This window comes from Zingiber officinale, chromosome 9B (assembly GCF_018446385.1).
Source record: "Zingiber officinale cultivar Zhangliang chromosome 9B, Zo_v1.1, whole genome shotgun sequence".
Taxonomy (NCBI): Eukaryota; Viridiplantae; Streptophyta; class Magnoliopsida; order Zingiberales; family Zingiberaceae; genus Zingiber; species Zingiber officinale.
The window spans coordinates 85,137,403-85,151,640 of record NC_056003.1 but is presented as its reverse complement, the minus strand read 5'-3'; positions in this window follow the sequence as shown (position 1 = coordinate 85,151,640).

The window sequence follows — 14,238 nt, the reverse complement described above, 5'->3', positions numbered from 1 at the left end:
ATGAGCTCCCTAGCCCTCTCCGACTTCATCTGGTCCTAGAGAACGAGCTACCGAACCCTCTCTGACTCCGCATGCCAAGTTTCCTTCTTGGACTTTTCAACACCAGATGTCCGATCACCCTTGATCCATCTGGATTTTCCCTTGCCCGGCTTCACTCACCAGGACTTGCACCTAGCTTCACTCACTAGGGTTTTCACCTGGCTTCACTCACCAGGACTTTCCAACTGCTTCAATCAGGTCAACCTAGTCAACCTGGATTAGTAATTAATCTGAGTTAATTATCTGATACAAACTTAAATCAGTGTCAACAGCAAAACAACATTCAGGTCAGACTGTATCAACAAACTTGATATCTCTATATCCATGACTTGTGAGATCAAGTCATCGAGTTGACCTACATGCTAGTCTTATTGCATTAACATTGTCCCTGAATGTTAATACTCAACTAGGAATGATTAAGAGTAGTGTTCCCTATATCATCTCACTATCGGTTCAACTAACCGATTGATATAGGTGAGAACCGTCTACTCAAGGATGTTATTATACTTAGTTTATTTGGCACCAATACAAGTAAGTATAATAACGAAAAACCAAATGTCTTTATTTATATAGAATATGATACAACAAGTCCAAAATACAATCATCAAATGATTGGCTCTAGGGCTCTAGCTAACACTAACTACCTCGCGCTGATGGCTTACAAATCAGAATCAGAGAACGAATCAAAAGATGGGTCCGAACCCGAACAGAGCCATGAGTCTGCACTCATTTTTTAATGTTCCGATGAGGTATACCTTACTTTAAGCAAAAGATTTTTTAAAATTATTACATATTTAAATAAAAAAATTAACTAACTCTAAAAATTGCATAAATGTACTAACAAAAGAAAATAACAAACTTAATGAACAATTAAAATCAAGTTCAACAACTGAACCAATTCAAGCTGAAACCCCAACTCAAGTTGCAAAATTTGAGGAGGATAATTTCATATTGAAAAATGAAATAATTTAACTAAAAGAATTACTACAAAAATTCACAACTAGATCCAAGTATCTTGACATGATACTTGGGTCACAAAGAGATGTGTACAATAAGTCTAGACTCAGATACAAGTCCAGCTCAACCAACAAATCTTTTATATCCTTAGTTAATCAAAATAAGACCCAAACTAAAGCTTGGGTTCCAAAAGCATGTCTAACCATGCAAGTAGGAATAAACCAATATTATGTACCTAAAAATGAGATCCATCATATAAAATCAAATCCAACTAAAACCTTAAATTCAAACCAAATCAAATCTTCAAAACTAAATTCTAAGCTTAAAAACAAAATAAAATCAAACAAATCAAATTACCATCAAGTCCACTATAATTATGAAAGTAATCGACACAAATCCAAAACTTAAAAAATCAAACTCAACAATTTAGAGGGAGGCTCCAAATTAATTGGCACCTCCAAAATAATAACTTACTCGACTGGGTAATTAGAACTAGCTAAAATAGGGACAACATTTTAACTTAACAAATGTATTGGTGAAGTTTTGGATGATAGTAGGTTAGGGAAACTTTGTCTATGCATATCTAGGAAGATATGACTTCGACCTGGTGCATTTGACTTAGTGGAACTAACTAAAGCTACCCCTTACGAATCCTAACTAGTTAGACCAAAGTTTTGTATTAAGTTCAGTGGATGAGACTATTTGAAAAACCTTGAAGGCATGATTACTCTAATGATGTCTAGGTGACTCACCATAGCCCAGAAGTTTATCTAAAGAATGACTGTTTGTTAAATCTAAAACTAAACCTAAATCTAACATAAAGTTAAACTAAACTCTGAAATTAAACTTAACTCATCTCACAAAATTATAGGATTTCCTGATTGAAAACGTAGATCGGGTGAGATGACTAAGAACTTTAAATTTAAATTTAAACTAAGTTAAAATTTAAATTTAAACTTAAAATTAACCTTAAAATTAAAATTAAAAAAAAATTAAAAATTAAAAATTAAAAATTATAAATTATAAATTATAAATTAAACTTAAAATTAAAAAATAAAAATTAAACTTAAAATTAAAATTAAAATTAAAATTTAAAAATTAAAAATTAAAAATTAAAAATTAAAAATTTAAGCTTAAAGTTAAACTTAACTTATTCATCCTAATCGAATTCCAAATCAAGTTTAATCTAAATTGATTTTTAACTCTTACCTGTTGTAGGAAACCAAGTGGATATTGGACAGTAGTTATTCCAAACATATGTCTGGGGATCACACCAAATTCACTCAATTAACATACAAAAGATTAGGAATAGTTGTCTTTGAAAACAACGACAAACTCAAGGTAATTAAGATAGGTAACTTTGAACTCAAAACTGATTTTATTATTAAGAAAGTATTACTTGTTGAAAATCTCAAATACAATCTTCTTAGCATTAGTCAATTGTGTGATTTTGGATATAAGGTTATGTTCTTATCCTCTGAATGCTTGATTTAGCACATAGATAACCCTACCATAAAACTAAAGGGGTTTAGGAAGGACAATATCTATGCAATCAACCTAACCACTTCCTTAATTAAGTGTTCTTTAACACAAAAGAAAGAAACTTGGTTATGGCATAGAAAAATATCACACACAAACTTTAGAAATCTAAGTAAATTAAATGAATTAGTTAGAGTCTTATCAAAGTTACCCAACTTAGACTCAATAATTTGTAATGTTTGTCAATAAGGGAAACAAACAAAGTTAACTCACAAATCAACTAATCAACTTCAAACAAATTCTATACTAGAACTATTGCACTTGGACCTATTTGACTCCCATGGAATCAAATCAATAAATGGAAGCCTTTACTACCTAGTAATAATAGATGATTACTCTAGATTCATCTGGGTAAAATTCTTAAAAACTAAAGATGAAATAGTCTTTAGTAATTTTTGCAAGCAAACTGAAAACGAAAAAGATAGAAAAATTAAAAGAATAAGAAGTGATAACGAAGGTAAATTTTGAAATCGTAACTTTAATCAATTTTGCCTTGAAAATGGGTATCATCATGAATTTTCATACCCTAAAATACCCCAACAAAATAGAATAGTAAAAAGAAAGAACAGAACTCTACTGGAAGCCTCTAAGACAATGCTAAATGAGTATAAACTACCAAAATATTTTTGGGCAGAAGCTGTTAGCATAGCCTACTATGTACGAAATATAACCACAATAAATAAAACTTATAATAAAACTTCATTTGAACTCTATTATAATAAATAACCTAATATTAAATACTTTTAAGTATTTGGATGCCCAGCCTACATACTAAACACAAGAGAATACTTAGGAAAATTCACCTTAAAAGTAGAAAATGAAATCTTTGTAGGCTACTCATTAAACAATAGAGGTTACAGAGTATATAACAAAGTCTTCCCAAGAATTGAAGAAACCTCAAATGTAAAATTTGAAGAGACCAACCAAAACTTAAAACAACCACAGATTCAAATAATTGATTATGTTCGAGGTAACAGTAGTCAAGGGGGAGCCAGTGAAAACCTAAGTCATGAATACGAAGAAGAAGATCAACCTCAAGTAAATGAACCTAATAGAACGGTAAGAGTTAACCCAAACCATCCAATTGACCAAATAATTGGTGGCCCAGACCTAAGAGTTCAGACTAGATCATCCTTTAGAAATTTAAGTCAAATATCTTTGATCTTAAAAATTGAACCCAAAATGATATAAGAATCCTTACTTGACCTAGACTGGATCATAGCCATGCAGGAAGAACTAGCCTAGTTTGAAAGAAACGAAGTTTGGGACTTAGTACCACCACCTAACAATAAAAAGGTAATAGAAATAAAATGGGTATTCAGAAATAAACTAAGTGAAAATGGAGAAATTATTAGAAACAATGCTAGACTAGTGGCTAAAGGGTTTAGTCAAGTAGAAGGACTTGACTATAATGAAACATATGTCCTAGTAGCTAGACTTGAGTCTATTAGAATGCTACTTAGCTATGTAGCCCATAAAGGAATTAAGCTTTATCAAATGGATGTCAAATGTAACGACCACCCCTCTTACTACTACTCTCTAAGGGTGACCGTTACCTAACTCCTACTCTACTTACTAGTGTCACTTATGCTATTATTAGTGACACTTAGATTTATCACGGTTCAGAGGAATTCCTACCGAAAAATTTCGGCAGAGTCTCCCCTGTACCGGTGACCAAATCTATAATACACAAGATATATACGCAGCCACATGCGGCTGGAACACATTTTATTCACAACCACACAGTAATAAATCAACAGGAAGAAAGAAACTACTCTAGCAATAGCAACAACTATACTACTCCAACTCATAATAAAAGAAAACTAATTACAAATGCGGAATAAACTTAATTACAGTCTCAACCCATAATAACACTTAAAAGAGAACTAAAAGAACTAAACAGAAAAGTCTTGGCAATTTGCCAGCTCATTCTGGATCCCTCCATAGTCCAGTCATCACACACATCCATCATCACCATCACCCCGTCGCCTCTCTTTATATCTTAGTTTTTCCTTTATCTGCAGTAGGAGGAAAAAAGAAAAGATCTATAAGCGAAAACGCTTAGTAAGTACTAATCTATCTCACAAAACTCGAAGTGCATAAAAAAATAATGCAACAATACTAAAACTGAAATGCTATAGGAAAAGATACATGTACTCATCTCATAGCAAAGTACTCATGGTATACAGGAATAAACTGAATACTGGAAGTAATACTAAACATGCTCACTAAACTGATAAAAACATAATGAAACTAATGTTGTATGCTTAGAATTAAAGAAACTAAACTTCTGTTGATTCTAAACATAAGTCATACTTGTTTCATTTACTTATAACTTCCTCTTTGAAATTAATCTTTTAATTTCACTTTTACTTTCTTCTTCCTTTTCTTTCTTTCTTTACTTTTCTTTCCTTTGGTTTTCTTTTCTTGGGTTTTCTTTTCTTTTCTTTTCTTGGGCCCAGGCCTAGTACCAACTCATGCGCGTTCCCTAATAGGTTGGGGTTGCGAGCCACCAATCCTAAAAGAGCATACCTCGGTCTACCAGGGCCAAGACCTCGGAAATGGTCACCTGGATTTGTTTAACGACAAGCTCTTGGATGTCGGGTACTAGCCTCTTGCTTTACTTACTTGTTATCTTTCTTTTTAACTAGACTTTAGTCTTTTCCTTTACTCATACTTCTCATAATCCTTTATTAGAGCTTATTAAAATCCTTTAGATGTATCTAACAAGTATAGGATTACAACTAACCAAGCATGCTATATAAAAATAACACAAAGGAAGGCAAATCTGAACTCCCTAAGCATGTTATAAAATAAAGCAAAGGTAAGCAAATCTGAACTCTCTAAGCATGCTATAAAATAAAGGAAAAGAAAGCACATCTGAACTTACTAATCATGCTATAAAATAGAGCAAAAGAAAGCAACTTTAAGCTTACTAGTCATGCTATAAAATAGAGCAAAGAAAGCGACTTTAAGCTTACTAATCATGCTGTAAAATAGGCAAAAGAATGCAACTTTGAGCTTACTAGTCATGCTATAAAATAGAGCAAAGAATGCTACTTTAGGGCTTCTAAACATGCTATAAAAATAGGCAAGGAATGCTACTTTAGTGCTTCTAAACATGCTGTAAAACTAGGCAAAGAATGCTACTTAGTGCTTTCAATCATGCTGTAAAATGTAGCAAAAGAAAGCTAATTTGGACTTACTAAACATACTGTAAGATAGAGCAAAAGAAAGCTAACTAAAATTTCCTAAACATGCTTTGATAAAAGCAAAAGAAGCAAATCTGATCTTACTAATCATGCTACAAAATAGAGCAAAAGAGAACTAATTTGAACTATCTAAACATGCTGTAAAATAGAGCAAAAGATAGCTAACTTAGACTTACTAAACATGCTGTAAAATAGGGCAAAATAAACTAACTCTGAACTGTTATAACAAGGTTATTCTTGCCCTTAGAACAGCAACAAACAATCTATCTAAACATACTAGTATACTAGGTTGTGCATACTCATTAAGTGGCAGTGAATGCTACTGCTGCTCCACTAATCAATCTCCAACAGGATTTGCTAAAACAGGTTATGCATGCTTATTAGATTAATAAGAAAATCTGATCTGTACACTTAACTAAGCTGAACCTGCTCAGAAATAACAACGAAAAATCCAAACCGTAGTGCTGAACATGTGGTCGTTCCTGCTTACTGATTTAGCAAGGAACCCAATATTGGAATGCTAAATAAGGTAGCAAAACAAGCAAATTCCGAATCCTTATAATATGAATGTTCATGTTAACCAAAATAACCAAGAATTCAGAACTGGATTTTAAGGGCAGCAGGTAGACATACATGGATACAACATTTAAGAGCTAAAGGCATGCTTAACACACAACCACAGGCTAGAAATTAGGGTTGATCGGGTTATCACAATTGAAGCATGTCCATAACAAAACTCAAGGTTCTCATGCCAATAAGTAGGGCTGTTCGGCTTGGCAACCAGAGCAAGAAAGGAAGACCCCGGCATACACTCCTACTCGACACAACAAAACCGAAAGCAAGGGACAAAACCCTAACATGCTCTTCTACTCGGCACAGCAAGATCCAGAAGCAAGGAACGAAATCCAAAGTTCGGAGCAACTCCTACCGCAGGTGAGTAGTACTTACATAGCGTTCTTGGACTTACAACCGAAGAAGAAGGGAAGGGAACTTCTAGGGCTAGGTAGATCCCTTTTCCGGCGTGTCCTCTGAGCTCTCGGGCTTCTCTCCGTCGGGAACAGCCACCGTGGATGAAGGACGGTTGGAGGGAAGCTTCATCGGCGTCGGAATCTCCAACCCTAGCTGCTCCTGGTTTCCGCCGAGAGTTCTTGCGCCGTCGCGAGGGAGAAGGCGAAGAAGAATTTAGAGAGAAGAAGTTAGGTTTTCTAAAATCCTAAAACTTATTTCCTTTTATAAGTAATCGGATATAACTCAACTATACTATAACCTTATTTAACTCTATTTGAGATTAACATAAATCTCTTATCCCAGCTGGTCAAGCCGGTTTGGCTTGGTTTGGTCCGATCCGAGGTCGCGGGTTCGAACCTCTTCTCCAACACTTTTTGCTTAAACTTTTTTGGTTTTGTAAAAATACTAAACGACCTCCAAAAATTACGTAAAAATACTCTAAAAATTCCTAAAAATCTCTAGAATATTTTAAAGGCATTTCCAAATATTTTTATGGCCCTTTAGAACTTGAAATGGGAAAATTTGGGTTATAATCCCCATACCTTATAAAAGTTCGTCCTCGAACTTAGAATAGCCTGATACTGCTCCCATCTGTCCTCCCGCCTCCCAAGTGATTTCCTCGTGCTTCGGTTCCGCCAGACGACCTTCACTAGTGGTACTCCTTTATTTCTCAATCTCTTGACCTGTCCACTATCTGTGTAGGTCTGCGCTCATAACTAAGATCCTCTTGATCTTGTACCGACCGAGGCTGAATCACTTGGCTCGGTCATGGAGACACTTCTAGCATAGAGACATAAAACACATTGTGTATTGTTGACATGTCTTGTGGTAAGTCCAACTGTAAGCTACTTTCCCAATCCTCTTTATGATCGGTAAGGTCCTACATAACGAGGACTTAATTTGCCCTTCTTGCAAATCTCATCACTCCCTTCATAGGAGCGACTTGAGGAAAACCAATCTCCTACTTGAATTCCAATGGCCTACCAAGGTGTCAAGATAACTCTTCCGTCTGCCTGGGCCTCAATTCTCCGTCGATTTTCTAGATTGCTTGAGTAGTCTCATCTATCACCTCCGTCTCGAATGCCCAACTCGCTTCTATCTCTTTTCTCTCCCCGCTTCTTGCCAAGATATGGGTGATCTGCATTTCCTGCCATATAGTGCTTCATATGGTGCCATCTTGATGGTAGCCTCGATAGCTATCATTAATTCAAGCACAAATACTGCACCAACTTCCTTGAAATCTAGCGACAAGCTCGAGCATGTCTTCTAAAATCTGATTTACTCGCCCTGTCTGTCCATCAGCTGCGGATGGAAGGCTGTGCTGATCTTGAGTTTGGTGCCTAGTGCATTCTGAACGCACTCCCAAAATGTGAGGTGAAGCGCCCATCTCTATCGGAAACGATAGATTTAGGAACCCATGAAATCGACTACCTCTTTAACATATAGTGGGCCAACTGCTCTATGGAGTGTCACTGGCTAGGAAATGAGCAGACTTGGTCAATCGGTCTACTATTACCCATATCGCATCATATCCATTGGTGGTTCTTGAAGACCTGTTATGAAGTCCATGGAAATGTCTTCCCATTTCCATTCTGGTATTGGAAGAGGTCTCTGGTGTTCTGCTTTGACTCTCTGGCATGTCAAGCAGGTACTGACATACTTAGCTACATCTCTTTTGAGTCCTGACCACCAAAACCTCTGTTTCACATCTTGGTCCATCTTGGAAGAACCAGGATGCACGGAGTATGGGGTGCTGTGAGCTTCCTCTAAGATCTTCTTCCTCAGTTCTTCGTTATGGGGCACGCAAATGCAACTCCCTTGATAAAGAATTCCGCTATCTGTTACTCGAAATTCTGATTTGTCTTCTTTCTGTAACCCTTGCTTGATCTTCTGGATGTCCGGATCTTCACTTTGCTTTCTCTGTATCTCCACAAGCAATGTAGACTCTAAGGTCAATGCAGAGAGCTGTCCTTCGATAATTTCAAGTCCAAAATCTGACAACTCCTTCTGCAGTGGCAGGGCTAGTGATGACAAAGACATCAGGGATGCACTGGACTTTCTGCTTAGTGCATCTGCCACTTTGTTAGCTTTGCCTGGGTGGTAGAGGATCTCATAGTCGTAATCTTTGACCAACTCCGGCCACCTACGTTGCCTCATGTTTAAGTCCTTCTGAGTGAAGAAGTACTTAAGACTCTGATGATCTGTGAAGATTCTACACTGAACTCCATACAAATAATGTCGCCAGAGTTTAAGTGCAAAAACCACAGCTGCCAGCTCAAGATCATGAGTAGGGTAGTTCTTCTCATAATCTTTGAGTTGTCTGGAAGCATAAGCTATGACTTTTCCTTCTTGCATGAGTACAGCTCCCAAGCCCATCTTGGAAGCATCGCTGTAGGTGTCGAAACTCTTGTTCTTTCTGGTGAGGGCTGTTAGTGGAAAGACTATCCTGGAAAAATCCTCCACGAACTTCTTGTAGTACTAAGCTAAACCAAGGAAGCTTCTGATCTCCCTGGCGTTCTTGGGTCTACTCCAGTTGTTGACCGCTTCTACTTTGGCTGGGTCCACTTGAATATCTTCTTTAGAAATAATGTGACCTAGAAATGTCACCTGATCTAACCAGAACTCGCACTTGGAGAATTTAGCATAAAGCTGCTTCTGCTGAAGAGTCTGCAGTACTATCCTCAAGTGCGTGTCATGCTCCTCTGGGGTCCTTGAATAGATCAGAATGTCATCGATGAATACAATGACAAATTTATCGAGATATTCTCTGAATACTCTGTTCATCAAGTCTATGAAGACCGCTGGTGCATTAGTCACACCAAAATGCATGACTATAAACTCGTAGTGCTCGTATCTGGTCCTGAACGCCGTTCTAGGTATATCTCTTTCTTTCACCTTCAGCTGATGGTACCTAGGGCGCAGGTCTATCTTTGAGAACACTGTTGCTCCTCTTAGCTGATCAAATAAATCATCGATCCTGGGGAGGGGGTACTTGTCCTTAACTGCTACTTTGCTCAGCGTTCTGAAATCTATGCACATTAGCACGGATCCGTCTTTCTTCTTAACGAACAACTCCTTCAGCTCTACCGGAGACTTGCGATACGGAGCTTTTGAAATTGGACCGGTTCCAAGAACCAATTCAATCTCAAATCCACTCATTTATTGGGAGGTAGTCCAGGTAGATCTGCTGGGAATACCCCGAGATATTCACAGACCACCCGAACCCCCTCTTTCTTACCTTCTTTCTGTTCTTCTACACTTACTTGATTGGGGCTTCGGGCTCCCTACTGTCTTGTCTTCTATCTTGGCTGGCTTGAACTCTATAACTCCTCATAGTGCTTGTTGGTGATAGAACTCTTCATAGAACTCTAACTGAAAATCTGCCCAGCTCATCTAATCGACTGCTCTCTTACTCTCCACTCGCTCCCACCACATACAAGCACCTCCAGATAGGCAGAAAGAGGCGCACTTGACCTTCTCGACTTCTGGCCAGTCAAGAAGCTCCATAGTGCTCTCTAGTGTTTTAAACCAAGCCTGGGCATCCCAGGGCTCAGTCGTGCCTGAGAAGCTTTCTGGTTTCAGCTTCAGCCACTGGATGAGGTATGCTTCTTGTCTTCTAGGTGTTATGGCGACTTCCAAGGCAACTGATGGGACTTCAGTCACCACTGGGGTCTCCACATTAGTGGTTGGGGAAGTGGGAGGAGTTGGCTTCTGATTAGCCATTAGATTGACAATCACTTGCTGCTGCTCGCTACTTGTCTCTGAAGTTGTCTCTGAAGTTAGGTAACAACTTCAGAGAGATTGGGCTCAGTTGATCTGAGCTCTTCGTTCTCCTGATCTTGGTTCTCAGTACGAATGGTACGGGGACATCCTTTTTCTTACATCTAATTATGCAAAGAAAAGGACTTGGTATCCTCTCTCTAACCCTTCTAATCATACATAAATATGAATAAAGAAAAGGAAACTAAATCTTTTATCTTACTTTAGTACTCAAAAAAAACAAGTACTCTATACTGCAATTAATAATAAGGAAAGCAGAATAAAGAAAGGATTTAAATACTTTCTTACTTGGAGACGGCGAGGATGATGCTGATGTGTGTGTGATGCTGGAGAATGGAACACTGCTCTGATACCAACTGTAACGACCACCCCTCTTACTACTACTCTCTAAGGGTGACCGTTACCTAACTCCTACTCTACTTACTAGTGTCACTTATGCTATTATTAGTGACACTTAGATTTATCACGGTTCAGAGGAATTCCTACCGAAAAATTTCGGCAGAGTCTCCCCTGTACCGGTGACCAAATCTATAATACACAAGATATATACGCAGCCACATGCGGCTGGAACACATTTTATTCACAACCACACAGTAATAAATCAACAGGAAGAAAGAAACTACTCTAGCAATAGCAACAACTATACTACTCCAACTCATAATAAAAGAAAACTAATTACAAATGCGGAATAAACTTAATTACAGTCTCAACCCATAATAACACTTAAAAGAGAACTAAAAGAACTAAACAGAAAAGTCTTGGCAATTTGCCAGCTCATTCTGGATCCCTCCATAGTCCAGTCATCACACACATCCATCATCACCATCACCCCGTCGCCTCTCTTTATATCTTAGTTTTTCCTTTATCTGCAGTAGGAGGAAAAAAGAAAAGATCTATAAGCGAAAACGCTTAGTAAGTACTAATCTATCTCACAAAACTCGAAGTGCATAAAAAAATAATGCAACAATACTAAAACTGAAATGCTATAGGAAAAGATACATGTACTCATCTCATAGCAAAGTACTCATGGTATACAGGAATAAACTGAATACTGGAAGTAATACTAAACATGCTCACTAAACTGATAAAACATAATGAAACTAATGTTGTATGCTTAGAATTAAAGAAACTAAACTTCTGTTGATTCTAAACATAAGTCATACTTGTTTCATTTACTTATAACTTCCTCTTTGAAATTAATCTTTTAATTTCACTTTTACTTTCTTCTTCCTTTTCTTTCTTTCTTTACTTTTCTTTTCTTGGGTTTTCTTTTCTTTTCTTTTCTTGGGCCCAGGCCTAGTACCAACTCATGCGCGTTCCCTAATAGGTTGGGGTTGCGAGCCACCAATCCTAAAAGAGCATACCTCGGTCTACCAGGGCCAAGACCTCGGAAATGGTCACCTGGATTTGTTTAACGACAAGCTCTTGGATGTCGGGTACTAGCCTCTTGCTTTACTTACTTGTTATCTTTCTTTTTAACTAGACTTTAGTCTTTTCCTTTACTCATACTTCTCATAATCCTTTATTAGAGCTTATTAAAATCCTTTAGATGTATCTAACAAGTATAGGATTACAACTAACCAAGCATGCTATATAAAAATAACACAAAGGAAGGCAAATCTGAACTCCCTAAGCATGTTATAAAATAAAGCAAAGGTAAGCAAATATGAACTCTCTAAGCATGCTATAAAATAAAGGAAAAGAAAGCACATCTGAACTTACTAATCATGCTATAAAATAGAGCAAAAGAAAGCAACTTTAAGCTTACTAGTCATGCTATAAAATAGAGCAAAGAAAGCGACTTTAAGCTTACTAATCATGCTGTAAAATAGGCAAAAGAATGCAACTTTGAGCTTACTAGTCATGCTATAAAATAGAGCAAAGAATGCTACTTTAGGGCTTCTAAACATGCTATAAAAATAGGCAAGGAATGCTACTTTAGTGCTTCTAAACATGCTGTAAAACTAGGCAAAGAATGCTACTTAGTGCTTTCAATCATGCTGTAAAATGTAGCAAAAGAAAGCTAATTTGGACTTACTAAACATACTGTAAGATAGAGCAAAAGAAAGCTAACTAGAATTTCCTAAACATGCTTTGATAAAAGCAAAAGAAGCAAATCTGATCTTACTAATCATGCTACAAAATAGAGCAAAAGAGAACTAATTTGAACTATCTAAACATGCTGTAAAATAGAGCAAAAGATAGCTAACTTAGACTTACTAAACATGCTGTAAAATAGGGCAAAATAAACTAACTCTGAACTGTTATAACAAGGTTATTCTTGCCCTTAGAACAGCAACAAACAATCTATCTAAACATACTAGTATACTAGGTTGTGCATACTCATTAAGTGGCAGTGAATGCTACTGCTGCTCCACTAATCAATCTCCAACAGGATTTGCTAAAACAGGTTATGCATGCTTATTAGATTAATAAGAAAATCTGATCTGTACACTTAACTAAGCTGAACCTGCTCATAAATGACAACGAAAAATCCAAACCGTAGTGCTGAACATGTGGTCGTTCCTGCTTACTGATTTAGCAAGGAACCCAATATTGGAATGCTAAATAAGGTAGCAAAACAAGCAAATTCCGAATCCTTATAATATGAATGTTCATGTTAACCAAAATAACCAAGAATTCAGAACTGGATTTTAAGGGCAGCAGGTAGACATACATGGATACAACATTTAAGAGCTAAAGGCATGCTTAACACACAACCACAGGCTAGAAATTAGGGTTGATCGGGTTATCACAATTGAAGCATGTCCATAACAAAACTCAAGGTTCTCATGCCAATAAGTAGGGCTGTTCGGCTTGGCAACCAGAGCAAGAAAGGAAGACCCCGGCATACACTCCTACTCGACACAACAAAACCGAAAGCAAGGGACAAAACCCTAACATGCTCTTCTACTCGGCACAGCAAGATCCAGAAGCAAGGAACGAAATCCAAAGTTCGGAGCAACTCCTACCGCAGGTGAGTAGTACTTACATAGCGTTCTTGGACTTACAACCGAAGAAGAAGGGAAGGGAACTTCTAGGGCTAGGTAGATCCCTTTTCCGGCGTGTCCTCTGAGCTCTCGGGCTTCTCTCCGTCGGGAACAGCCACCGTGGATGAAGGACGGTTGGAGGGAAGCTTCATCGGCGTCGGAATCTCCAACCCTAGCTGCTCCTGGTTTCCGCCGAGAGTTCTTGCGTCGTCGCGAGGGAGAAGGCGAAGAAGAATTTAGAGAGAAGAAGTTAGGTTTTCTAAAATCCCAAAACTTATTTCCTTTTATAAGTAATCGGATATAACTCAACTATACTATAACCTTATTTAACTCTATTTGAGATTAACATAAATCTCTTATCCCAGCTGGTCAAGCCGGTTTGGCTTGGTTTGGTCCGACCCGAGGTCGCGGGTTCGAACCTCTTCTCCAACACTTTTTGCTTAAACTTTTTTGGTTTTGTAAAAATACTAAACGACCTCCAAAAATTACGTAAAAATACTCTAAAAATTCCTAAAAATCTCTAGAATATTTTAAAGGCATTTCCAAATATTTTTATGGCCCTTTAGAACTTGAAATGGGAAAATTTGGGTCGTTACATCAAATCTGCCTTTTTAAATTGGCTAATAAAAGAAGTTTTTGTAGGTCAACCACCTGAGTTTGAAAGTCTAGATCATCCTGACCATGTCTTTAAATTTAAGAAAGCCTTGTATGGT